Raw genomic sequence first — 12,369 nt, forward strand, 5'->3', positions numbered from 1 at the left:
TTGAACATCAAAACCTTGGTCATTTTGTTGATTGTATGGAGTTTGATTTTGGTAACCTTGGTTTTGGTTGTAAAAGGGTCTTTGATTTTGGTTTCTCATGGGAGGTGGGGTGTATGTTGGTTGAGGGTTTTGAACATTTTGGCTTTTGTATGTGAGAGATTTGGATGGAATTTGGTGTTTTCATTGTAATAGTTTGAATAAGGGGTACCACTCTTGTATGCTTGGAAAGCATTCACTTGCTCATTTGTTCCCCTACATTCACTTTGGTCATGTCCCAAAGTTCCACAATTCTCACATATCCCACTTGGGATTGATGAAGATGCCGTCATGGCATTAACATGATGCTTTGGTGATTTTGAGGCTTCTTCAAGTCTAGCCATAGCTTTTTCAAACTTCAAATTGATGGTATCAATGTGAGCACTAAGTTGAGCACCCAATTGAGTAATGGAGTCCACTTCATGCTTTCCTCCTCTAGTAGCCTTGCGAGGTCTTCTATATTGTGAGTTATGGACCGCAATTTCCTCAATTTTGTTCCAAGTTTGATTGTCATCAACTTCGGTGAACATTCCATTTGATCCCATGTTGATAATGTTCCTTGAATCTTCATAAAGACCGTTCCAAAATTGTTGTACAAAGAACCACTCGCTAAGTCCATGGTGAGGACATGAGCGACAAATTCCTTTAAATCGCTCCCAAGCTTCATACAAAGATTCTTCATCTCTTTGATTAAAGCCCGTGATTTGAGCTCTTAGCATGTTAGTCTTTTCCGGTGGATAGAACTTTTTGTAGAAAGCTAGAGCCAACTTTTTCCAAGAATCAATTCCGAGAGTAGCCTTATCAAGGCCTTTCAACCATTGTTTTGCGGTGCCAATTAGAGAAAAAGGAAATAAGACCCATCGAATTTGGTCTTGAGTTACACCGGTTTGAGAAATCGCAATACAATAGTCACAAAAAGTCTCCATATGAGAATGAGGGTCTTCACTAGGCATCCCCCCAAATTGGCTTCTTTCGACTAATTGGATAAATGCAGATTTGGCAATAAAATTTCCGGTTAGATGTTGTGGTGTGGGAGTACCATTGGGTAGGTTCTCCTCGGTGGGTACGGAATGTGATGAAAACTTAGGCATTGTGGGTTGATTTTGTGTTGGATTTTGTGTTGGGTTCTCCTCACCTTCTCTTGCAAAAGGGTTGATGAACTCAATAGTATTTGGTTGAATATCTACAACCTCACCAATACTCTCAAAGTTCTCTTAGCAAGTCTCCTATTGGTTGTCAAAGTCCTTTCAGTTTCATGATCAAAGGGTAACAAGTCACCTTGTGACCTTCTAGACATGCAAAATATCAAACAACTTGAAAACAATTAGAACAAACCTTGAGGAGTTTTACTTCCCCAAGGCAAAGAAAGACACGACTAATAACAATACAAGAAAATCTAAATCAAGTTAACACCGTCCCCGACAACGGCGCCATTTTTGGTCGGACTATATTTTTCGGTTACTTGTCGTTAGGAGCACCTAGACCAAAACACAATTTATAACTTCACAAACAACTCTACAATTATTAAAGAGGCAAGTAAAGGTCGGATCCCAAGGGACGGGAATTGAGATGAGATTTCTATTGCAACTAGTGTTGTCTTAAGGGGTGTCACAATTGGGGTTTGATGTAGAAGATCACTAAACTAAATAGCAATGAAAGTAAACAAGCAAGATGAATTAAAAGGGATGTAAACAATTGATAAAAGGCACTAGGGTGTCATGGGTTCATAGGGGATTCATGGGAATTGCTCATACAAACATGTTCTCAAATTATAAGCAAGCAATTATTGTTGTGATGGATCGAGTTGGTTTATATCTTACAATCCTAGGAAAGTTTGGGTCCCGGAGCCGAATCGATTAGATTGTACAACACCTACAAGTCGACTTAGTCTTCCCTACTCAACAACATGCATGGTCTAATGAGACTCGAGTTGGTTTATGTCTTACTCGTCTCATTGAAAAGATAGGTGATGGGTAAAAAATGCAAGGATTCATAGGCTCGCATTTCATCAAACATAACATGTGCATAAGTTGAGATCACAACAAGCAAGCAAATAAACTATGAAAGCATATTAATTTAAGCATGAATCATCTCCCATGTTGGTTTCCCCTAATCACCCATTAACCCTAGCTAAGGAAACTACTCACTCATTATCATGTTGAACATGCTAGCAAGGTTGTCAATCATACCAACAAAGTGAAACATGATGAATAAATGAAAGTGATTAACAATAATTAAAAAGGGATTAAGAGAACTATACCTACTAATGATTCCAATAATAAAGCAAAGAATAAAAGAAGTACTTGATGCTTGATTGAGAGGTTGTCAATCTCCCAATAATAACCCAAATAATGTTCAATTACTCAAAATAAAGGATGAACAAGAGAGAGATTAAGGAAATAAAACTTGTCTTAAAACTTGATTAAATATTGATTACAAGATTAAAGAGAGATTTGATTGATATTAACTACACTAAAGATTGCTAAGAAGAACATTCTCTTCTAATTAGATAATGGGGTATTTATAGTGGGGATTATTTGTATGAATTAGGGTTAACTAAGGGCTTAAATGACGATTAAGTCCCTTGTTGAGGAAACGCCGGTGTGTTTGGAAAGACTCCGGTCTCTAGGGAGACTCCGGTCTCTAGAAGAAGATGTGCATCCTTCCTTGAAGCTTAAAGAAGACGAAATTGGTCTGCCTGGTAATCCGGGCGTCTTTAGCACGGGATAGGCGGATTTGGTGGTTTCTGCCCGGGCGTCTTGGGAGTGAAGACGGGCGTCTTCTGAGATTTTGCCCGGGCGTCTTGGTGGTGAAGACGCACGGATTGTAGGGTGAAGACGGGCGTATTCTAGACAATCCGCACGAATTGTCAGGCAGTCTTGTTCCTTCTTCTTTTCTTCCTTTTTCTTCATAAAATCCTTGGGGATTTCCTCGGGGATGCAAGGATCTTTTCTCATCATTGCCCATCTACTATAGTATGTACAAAAGCCTTCTAATCTTGTCTCTCCTTGATGCTTGGTCATTGAATTCAATCAGATTAGTCTCATTTTGCCATGAAAATGCAAGGTTTACACTCCTTTCCTACCAAGAGATCAAAACCTCAAAGAATATGCAAAACAAAGAACTAAAGACAATAAATGACCCAAATATGCACTAAAAAGCATGGGAACAAGGCTAATTCGGGGACTAAATATGCTCTAATTATGGTGACATCTGTCTCCAAGAGAGGCTTTCTTCCTATGGGTCAAGAGATCAATTTGATCAAGTCATAGTCTCCCTCTACACCTCAGGAAATTAAATGCATGAAGACCATCCCTTATGCTTCCGCGGTTGGGTCTATAATGTATGCTATGATTTGCACTAGTCCCGACTTCGCGTATGCTTTGAGCATTACGAGTCGGTATCAAGCAAAGCCAGATCACTTGAGAAGGACGAAGGATTCGTTCTTAGTGTTTGGAGGAGAAACTGAATTGCGTGTAAGAGGTTACACGGACGCTAGTTTCAAAACCGATCAGGATGATTTGAAATCCTAATTCGGCTATGTCTTTATGCTGAATGGAGGAGATGTTTGCTGGAAGAGCTTCAAGGAAAGCGTCACTGCGGATTCTACAACAGAAGCTGAGTACCTGGCAGCGTCGGAACCTGCAAAGGAAGCTATTTGGATTCGGAAATTCATGGAAGAACTAGAAGTAGTCCCTACTACCGAAGACCCTATCACTCTGTATTGTGATAATAGTGGAGCTATCTTTCAAGCTAAAGAGCCCAAATATAGTAATAAATTCAGACACATAGAAAGGAAATATCATGTAATAAGAGATTACGTGGAAAGGAAGAAATTGACATTTGTAAGGATGGGACAGACGATAATGTTGTTGATCCTTTAACCAAGCCTTTGATGGTCATGTCCTCGCAATGGGATTGAGATGAGTGCCATACCATAATTTCTTTAGATTATGGATATATAATAATTCGATATTGTATCAATTTTATATATGAGATAATCACATTCATTGTTTAAGTTTTCATTTATGAATTCTTTCTTTTAATAAGATTAAATTTCAATACTATGTTTACCTGAATAAGTTGTATGACAAATTGAACCCTACTAAGTGAACAAGATGAAATTTCTATTTTGTCCCTAGTCACTTAATGAGATGACATCTCAGATTGACTTGATTGTAAGTCGATCGATGGTTGGTTCAATACCATGAAATCTTAGAGATGACTGGTCGATTACATAGGCTGACTGTATGACACTTTGCCGGACAGTGACCATTTATAGAGTCCCTTAGTTCTACTACAGACACCTGGTCGTGGTAGGGACTTCTATGATATTCCTATGAGTCGATTCTTTTGACTGGAGACTATTATCTGAGTCAGTATAGTTGTTGACTGACCTTGGTTTTTGTCCTTGGTCGTGCCGTGAAAGGACGCCAAATGGCATCCTCTAGGTCATGCTGATCTGCATTAAGCGAAGATAGATAAGGCATAAAGGAATTGTCCTCCCACGTTGGGTATCCATATCTCAAGTCCAGTCGAGGAGTTGTGACTGCATATCCGTGGCCACGCTCGGAAGTAATCTATGGTAGATTTTTCCGGTCTTGCAGTCACACTCCCGAACGAGAAAACCACTCGCAATACGTTCATGTGCAAGTGCGACCTGGAAGACACCTTGCATTGAGTAGGAGATTAAAACAGACAAGAGAATTGGTAACGCACACCTTGTATCGGACAAGTGGAAGATTGTTGGAGTTAGTGTCCTCCACAATAGTGCATATATAAATTAAATCTCATTACATGAATATAATAGGGATACTTATACTTTTTAAATCCATGTCAGTTGATTCACGTAAATCAATAACGGTTGGTCGACAAGAGTTTGACATTATTGTCGTATGACGGCGGTGATCAACTGATCCGTTTCGGTCACACCTAAAGGAACGAGCTCCAATAAATATCTAATTAATTGTATGTGATACAGTTTAATTAGTCCATTGATAAATTGACTAAAAAGTTAGTCGATTGATTTAGAGAGATCGAGTTACAAATTCCGGTCGAAGGAAGTTATTATTTAATTATGCGATAATTGAATAATATTTTAATGGAGACGGATTTTATTAATTAATCTTTAATTAATAAAATTGCACTAACGGACTAATGCGTTTATTAGTGTTGGTACATATTATATGTACATATACCTATAACGAGTGTTATAAGACTGAAACAATTGGGATACGTTTTTAACATATAAGATGATAAAAATGAATGATTTATATATATATATATATATACACATATATATATACACACACACACACATATATATATATATATATATATATATATATATATATATATATATATATATATATATATATATATATATATATATATATATATATATATATATATATAGAATTAGGATCACATGAGTCCACCCTATATTTTTGAGTCCCGTGAGTCCACTTATGTATCACACGCTCTACACAAAAATATCACGATTTTTTTTTAAGAATTAAAAAAAAAAATTATGGATATTTTTTTTTTTTTTAAAAAAAAAAATTGAAGCTGTGATATTGTTTTGTATAACTTGTGATATTGTATATGAGTCTGTGAGTCCAGTAAAAAAGTATCACAAGTTATACAAAACAATATCACACCTTACAATAAACAATATCGCTGGTTGTACTAAACAATATCACGGATTATACTATACAATATCACACCACAAAAAGTATCACAAGTTTCTAAGTTCGTGTTTTTTATTCCTTTGTTTGATTGATTTGACTATCATTAACTTTGGAAAGAAAAGGGTAGTTTCGTCAATCTGTGTTAGTCAGATTAATCCATATGTAGTCTGTTTCATATCATATACGGTAGTATATGTTAGTTCATTTTTTCCTTCATTTTTTCCTAAACTTTTTATTTGTCTTTTTTGTTTGAATCATTAAATTTAATTTAGTATGGATTTGAGTTTTCTTGGTCCATATTATTGTTTATCATATATGGCTTTGATTTTCATTTCGGTGAGTAGAATTAAATTCTGAAGTAAAATGTCTCATTAAACTGCTCGTACTTCTATTTGATGTGATTCTAAACCCAATATTCTGTATGGATGATTAAGAGTCAATGCAAAAACCTAAGATCGTGTTTAACCGCGGAGTTTGGACAATACTAGATGTATTACATGACATCAAATTATAAATGGACATAATCATCAATTATTAGTAGTAAAATACTATGAAGCTGCATGACCGCAAATTATAAATGTACTTTATAGCATGTATGTTTCAATCTCCTGTAATTATTAGCTCAAGCTTGCCTCCGTGTTTAATTAGCATAATCTAATTTAGAAAGCGATAAATGGAATTCGGTTTACACGTGTCTATCCAATGCACATTTTCCCCTGTGGATGGTCTCCAATTTAGCTACAGGCAGTGGCCATTGGCCTGATTAAGCCTTCTTGAGTTGCTTTCCTTAACTACATTAGAAACAAGATTCGTGATATTATATAGTATAAGTTGTGATATTGTTGTAATCTGTGATATTGTACAGCTTACACTAAAAAAAAATATTGAAAAAACAAATTCGAAAAAAAAAACCTTTTTTTAAAAAAAAAATCGAAAAAAAATATTCGTGATATTGTTATGTGTAGTGCGTGATACATAAGTGGACTCATGGGACTCAAATATATAGGTGGACTCACCGGATCTTGCCTATATATATATATATATATATATTTGTGAGACAAATTATAAAATCAAAATGGACCCATGATGGACTATGGGTGCCGTGTAAATCGGCAAGAAAGTGGGCATCTTGGATACAATGATTATTTCTAGTGCATGCCTGTATTCCTTTTGTACTTCCCAATCTTTTTTTGTCTTACCCAGTTTCTGAGAGGCCTTTTATGGGCAAATTTTTGCTCATAATTTTAATACTAATGCATGTGTACAACATCTCTCAAAATCTGTCTAAAATATCATTATAAACGATTACTGATAGCTAGTAACTAAATCTAATATTTATATATTACTAAAAAGGTGTTAGTAATATTATTAAGGGTAGTATTTGTAATAACTAGTTAATACTACTTATACTAATTTATGGCAAGTTCTTGGGTGCAATCTAAAGGAGGTCTTCTACATTGGAGATTTATATTTCTTGCAGAATCATCCCATTATTGTAACCTCAAAAACAACAAAGATAGGAGATTTTGTTGTGCCCATTTTACTAAAAACCAATGTAAGGAAATTCGATTTTCTTATACCTTTTATTAAAATGCTTTTATATTTTATGCATGTTACATAGATCTTAATTATAAACTAAATTAAAGAATTTGGTTAATCTAATTAGACAAGTCTAATTAGGGTCTATGGACTTTCAATAAGCACATGAATGATATGGCAGATACCTTTGATACCTTAAGGGAGTACAATGTGAAGCTAAATCCATCCTAGTGCACCTTCAGGGTGTCATCAGAAAAATTCTTAGGATACATAGTGACCTAGAGGGGAATAAAAGCCAGCATTGAGCAGATAAAAGAAGTACTCCAGCTGGAGTCACCAGTAAGGTAGATGTTTTAAGCACATTCATCTCCAGATCATAAGATAGCTGTAGGCTGTTCTACAATATTATGAAGAAGAGCCACAAATTTGAGTGGACTGAAGAACACGAGAAAGCATTCATAGAGCTGAAAAGCTACCTAAGCTTCCCACCGTTGTTATCAAAACAAGAGTAGGGAGAGCCTTTGTTCCTGTACCTGTGATGTGACCATTATTTGAGCATATTTAGTCCCCGAATTAGCCTCGTTCCTATGCTTTTTAGTGCATATTTGGGTCATTTACTATCTTTAGTCCTTTGTTTTGGAAATTCTTTGAGGTTTTGTTTCCTTGCTAGGAGAGGAGTTCAAACCTTGCATTTTTATGGCAAAATAGAGCTAAATTGATCGAATCTAATGACCAAGCATCAAAGAGAGGACAAGACTAAAAGGCCTTTGTACATATTGTAGTAGATGGGCAATGATGAAGAAGATCCTTGCATCTCTGACAAAATCCTGGAGGATTGTTGGGAGAAGAGAAGAAGAAAAGAAGAAAAGGAAGACTGGGACAAGATTCGCTCGTCCAACCAGGCAAGACGCCCGTCCAAGACTGAAAGAATCCGAGCGTCTTTGCCAGTGGGACGCCCGTCCAAAGCCACCCAGGACGCTCGTCCAAGCTACCCAGACGCCCGTCCAGCCACCTGAGAATCCGCTCGTCCCAACCCTTGGACGCTCGGATTGTGTTACAAAGCTACACGTCCTCTTCTTTCTCCATGAAAGATGCGCATATTTTTGAAAGACCGGCTAAAAGGAGACCCACCTCTTTTTCTGAGAGGAGCGATTCCTCAAGGACTTAATCGTCATTTAAGCCTTTAGTAAACCCTAATATGTGTACCTAATCCCCACTATAAATATTCCATTAGTCTAATTAGATTAAGCATGTTCTTCTTATCAATCTTTTTTGTAGTTTATATCATTCTAATCTCTTCTTCATCTTGTAATCAACTTCTAATCAAATATTAATACAAATCTCATTTCCTTAATTTCTCTTTTGTTCATCTTTTATTTTGGGTAATTGAAGATTATTTGGGTTATTATTGGGAGATTGACAACCTTCCAATCATTCATCAAGTACTTCTATTATTCTTTGCATTATTATTTTGGAATCATCATTAGGTATAATTCTCTTAATCCCTTTTTCATTATTGTTAATCATCTTCATTTATTCATCATGTTTTGCTTTGTTATTATGATTGACAACCTTGCTAACATGTTAAACTTGATAATGAGTGAGTAGTTTCCTTAACTATGGTTAATGGGTAATTAGAGGAAACCAACATGGGGGATGATTCATGCTTAATTTAATATGTTTTCATAATTTATTTGCTTGCTTGTTGTGATCTCAACTTATGCACATGTTATGTTTGATGAAATGCGAGCCTATGAATCCTTGCATTTTTTACCCATCACTTACCTTTTCAATGAGACTTGTAATACATAAACCAACTCCAGTCTCATTAGACCATGCATATAGTTGAGTAGGGAGGATTAAGTCGACTTGTAGGTGTTGTACAATCTAATCGATTCGGTTCCGGCACCCAAACCTTCCTAGGATTGTAAGATATAAACCAACTCGATCCTATCACAACAATAATTGCTTGCTTATAATTTGAGAATATGTTTGTATGATCAATTCCCATGAATCCCCTATGACCCCATGACACCCTAGTGCGTTTAATCAATTGTTTACATCTCATTTTAATCATCTTGCTTGTTTACTTTTATTGCTATTTAGTTTAGTGATCTTCTTATCTCAACCTAAATCGTGACACCCCTAGACACCGCTACTTGCAAACGAAAATCCTACATCAATTCCCGTCCCTTGGGATCCGACCTTTACTTACCTCTTTACTAATAGTAGAGTTGTTTGTGGAGATATAAATATTGTTTTGGTCTAGGTGCTCCTAACGACAAGAAACCGAAATCTAAGCTCCAAGTGAGTCCGACCAAAAATGGCGCCATTGCCGGGGACGGTGTTAACTTGATTTGATTTTCTTAGATTGTTATTAGTCGTGTCTTTCTTTGCCTTGGGGATGTAAAACTCCTCAAGTTTTGTTCTAATTGTTTTCAAATTGTTCGATATTTTGCAAGATGGATATTATAGATTGTTTTGTTGAGGACCACTTGAGTATACATTTCTTCAAAGATCCCATGCAAGCATTGGAAGCCTTGGAAGCAAGTGGGGCCAAAAATATGCATTGGGAGTTAGAGGTAGATCTTTTTGAGGCCGCTCTAGCTAACAAAGAACTTACTCCTGAGCAATCCGAATTAGTAAATAACATCCTTGTGGTAGCATATCAACCTATAGAACAAGAGCAAGCAATCATAGAAGACATCTTACAAGCCGAAGAGCAAGAGGAATTTATCATGGAATTTGAGTATGACGAGATTGATGAGCTTGAAGAACAAGTTGAACATGCCATGAGAATGGAATGTCTAATGGAAATGGATCAAGTTCTCAATGAACCTTCAAAGGAGGAAAGTGAGGTACAAATCCCAACTTTAAAACCCCTTCCCCCAAATTTGAAATATGCTTACCTTGATGAATCTAAGACCAAGCCCGTGATTGTTAATGACAAACTTGATTAAAACCAATTGGGAAAATTGCTTGATGTGTTGAAAGAACATGAAAAGGGTATAGGTTATAGTCTAGATGAACTTAAGGGGATAAGTCCCAACTTTTGTATGTATAGAATTCATTTAGAGGAGGACCATAGACCTACCATCCAATCTCAAAGGAGATTAAACCCCCACATGCAAGAAGTTGTCAAAGGAGAGGTTATGAAATTACTTGATGCGGGAATCATATATCCCATATCGGACTCTTTGTGGGTTAGCCCCGTTCAAGTGGTACCTAAGAAAGGAGGTACTACGCTAGTAACAAATGAAAAGAGTGAGCTAATACCCACAAGGAAGATCACCGGTTGGCGTATGTGTATTGACTATCGAAAATTGAATTCCGCAACAAGAAAGGATCATTTCCCCCTACCATTCATTGACCAAATGCTTGAGAGGCTAGCCTCTAACAAGTTCTTTTGCTACCTTGACGGGTATTCGGGATTATTTCAAATCCCTATACACTCAGATGACCAACACAAGACCACCTTCACATGTCCCTATGGTACTTTTGCATATTGGAGAATGCCTTTTGGCTTGTGTAATACCCCTGCCACTTTTCAAAGATGCATGATGAGTGTCTTCTCCGATTACCTAGAGACCATAATGGAAGTTTTTATGGATGATTTTAGCGTTTGTGGAAAAGACTTTGACTCATGTTTGCATAATCTCTCTCTTGTATTGCAAAAGTGTGAAGATGTTAGTCTTGTTTTAAATTGGGAAAAGGGTCACTTCATGGTGAATGAAGGAATTGTTTTGGGTCATTTAATCTCAGAAAAGGGCATCGAGGTCGATAAAGCTAAGGTTGAGGTGATAGAGAAACTCCCACCTCCCGTGAATGTTAGAGGGGGAGAAGTTTTCTCGGTCACGCATGTTTCTATCGCCGTTTCATAAAAGATTTCTCAAAAATCGCGAAACTCCTCACTCAACTCTTACTTAAAGATGCCCAATTCCATTTCACTGATGAGTGTGTTGAACCCTTTAATAGAATTAAAGAAGCACTAATCTCGGCACCGATCATTCAACCACCAAATTGGGAACTACCATTCGAGATTATGTGTGATGCTAGTAACTACGCCGTTGGAGCGGTTCTTGACCAACGGGTAGGGAGAGCTCTACATGCTACCTACTATATAAGCAAGACTCTAGATTCTTCCCAAGTGAACTATGATACCACCGAGAAAGAGCTTCTTGCCATTGTCTATGCTTTGGACAAATTTCGTTCCTACTTACTTGGATTCAAAGTGATTGTCTTTTCGGACCACCGTGCTCTCCGACATCTCTTAATAAAGAAAGAGGCAAAACCAAGGTTGTTAAGATGGATTTTGCTTCTTCAAGAATTTGACTTGGAAATAAGAGACAAGAAAGGAGCCGAGAATGTAGTAGCGGATCACTTGTCAAGGATCTGGTTCATGATGAGGAAGAAGAAACGCCGATCAATGACTCTTTCTCCGATGATATCTTGATGGCTATTCAAACACAACTTGAGAGACACATCACTCCATGGGTTGCCGATTATGCCAACTATATTGTTGGAAGAGTACTCCCTCCAAACATAAACTACAACCAAAGAAAGAGGTTCTTATTCGAAGTAAAGAGGTACTTTTTGGATGACCCAAATCTTTACAAGGAATGTAGTGATGGGCTCTACCGAAGGTGCATCCCTCAATGGGAAATTCAAGGAGTCTTGGAAGGATGCCACTCATCACCTTACGGTGGACACCATGGAGCAAGGAGAACCATTGCAAAAATTCTTTAATCGGGCTTCTATTGGCCTACGATGTTCCAAGATACAAGGGAATTCATCCTTCATTATGATGCTTGTCAAAGGACGGGGAATATCTCTTAGAGGAATGAAATGCCACAAAGAGGCATACTAGAGGTGGAGATCTTCGACGTTTGGTGGATCGACTACCAAGGGCCGTTCGTGACATCCAAGGGAAATAAATATATCCTTGTGGGCGTAGACTACGTCTCAAAGTGGGTGAAGGCAATTGTGACCGCAACCGATGATGCAAAGACGGTCACTAAGCTCTTCAAGAAGATAATCTTCCCAAGATTCGGAGTCTCTAGAGCAATCATAAGTGATGGAGGAACGCATTTTCACGAAAAGAAGC

The 12,369-nt window shown here is 37.2% G+C and overlaps 1 non-coding gene across 1 annotated transcript; it reads left to right on the forward strand.

The window, feature by feature from the left end:
- The first annotated feature begins 648 nt into the window (after positions 1–648).
- On the forward strand, positions 649–755 carry LOC141615436 (small nucleolar RNA R71). Its single transcript, XR_012529857.1, has one exon. It is a non-coding gene; the product is annotated as a small nucleolar RNA R71 (small nucleolar RNA).
- The last annotated feature ends 11,614 nt before the right edge of the window (positions 756–12,369 follow it).

The sequence above is a fragment of the Silene latifolia genome, chromosome 11 (assembly GCF_048544455.1).
Source record: "Silene latifolia isolate original U9 population chromosome 11, ASM4854445v1, whole genome shotgun sequence".
NCBI classification, from domain to species: domain Eukaryota; kingdom Viridiplantae; phylum Streptophyta; class Magnoliopsida; order Caryophyllales; family Caryophyllaceae; genus Silene; species Silene latifolia.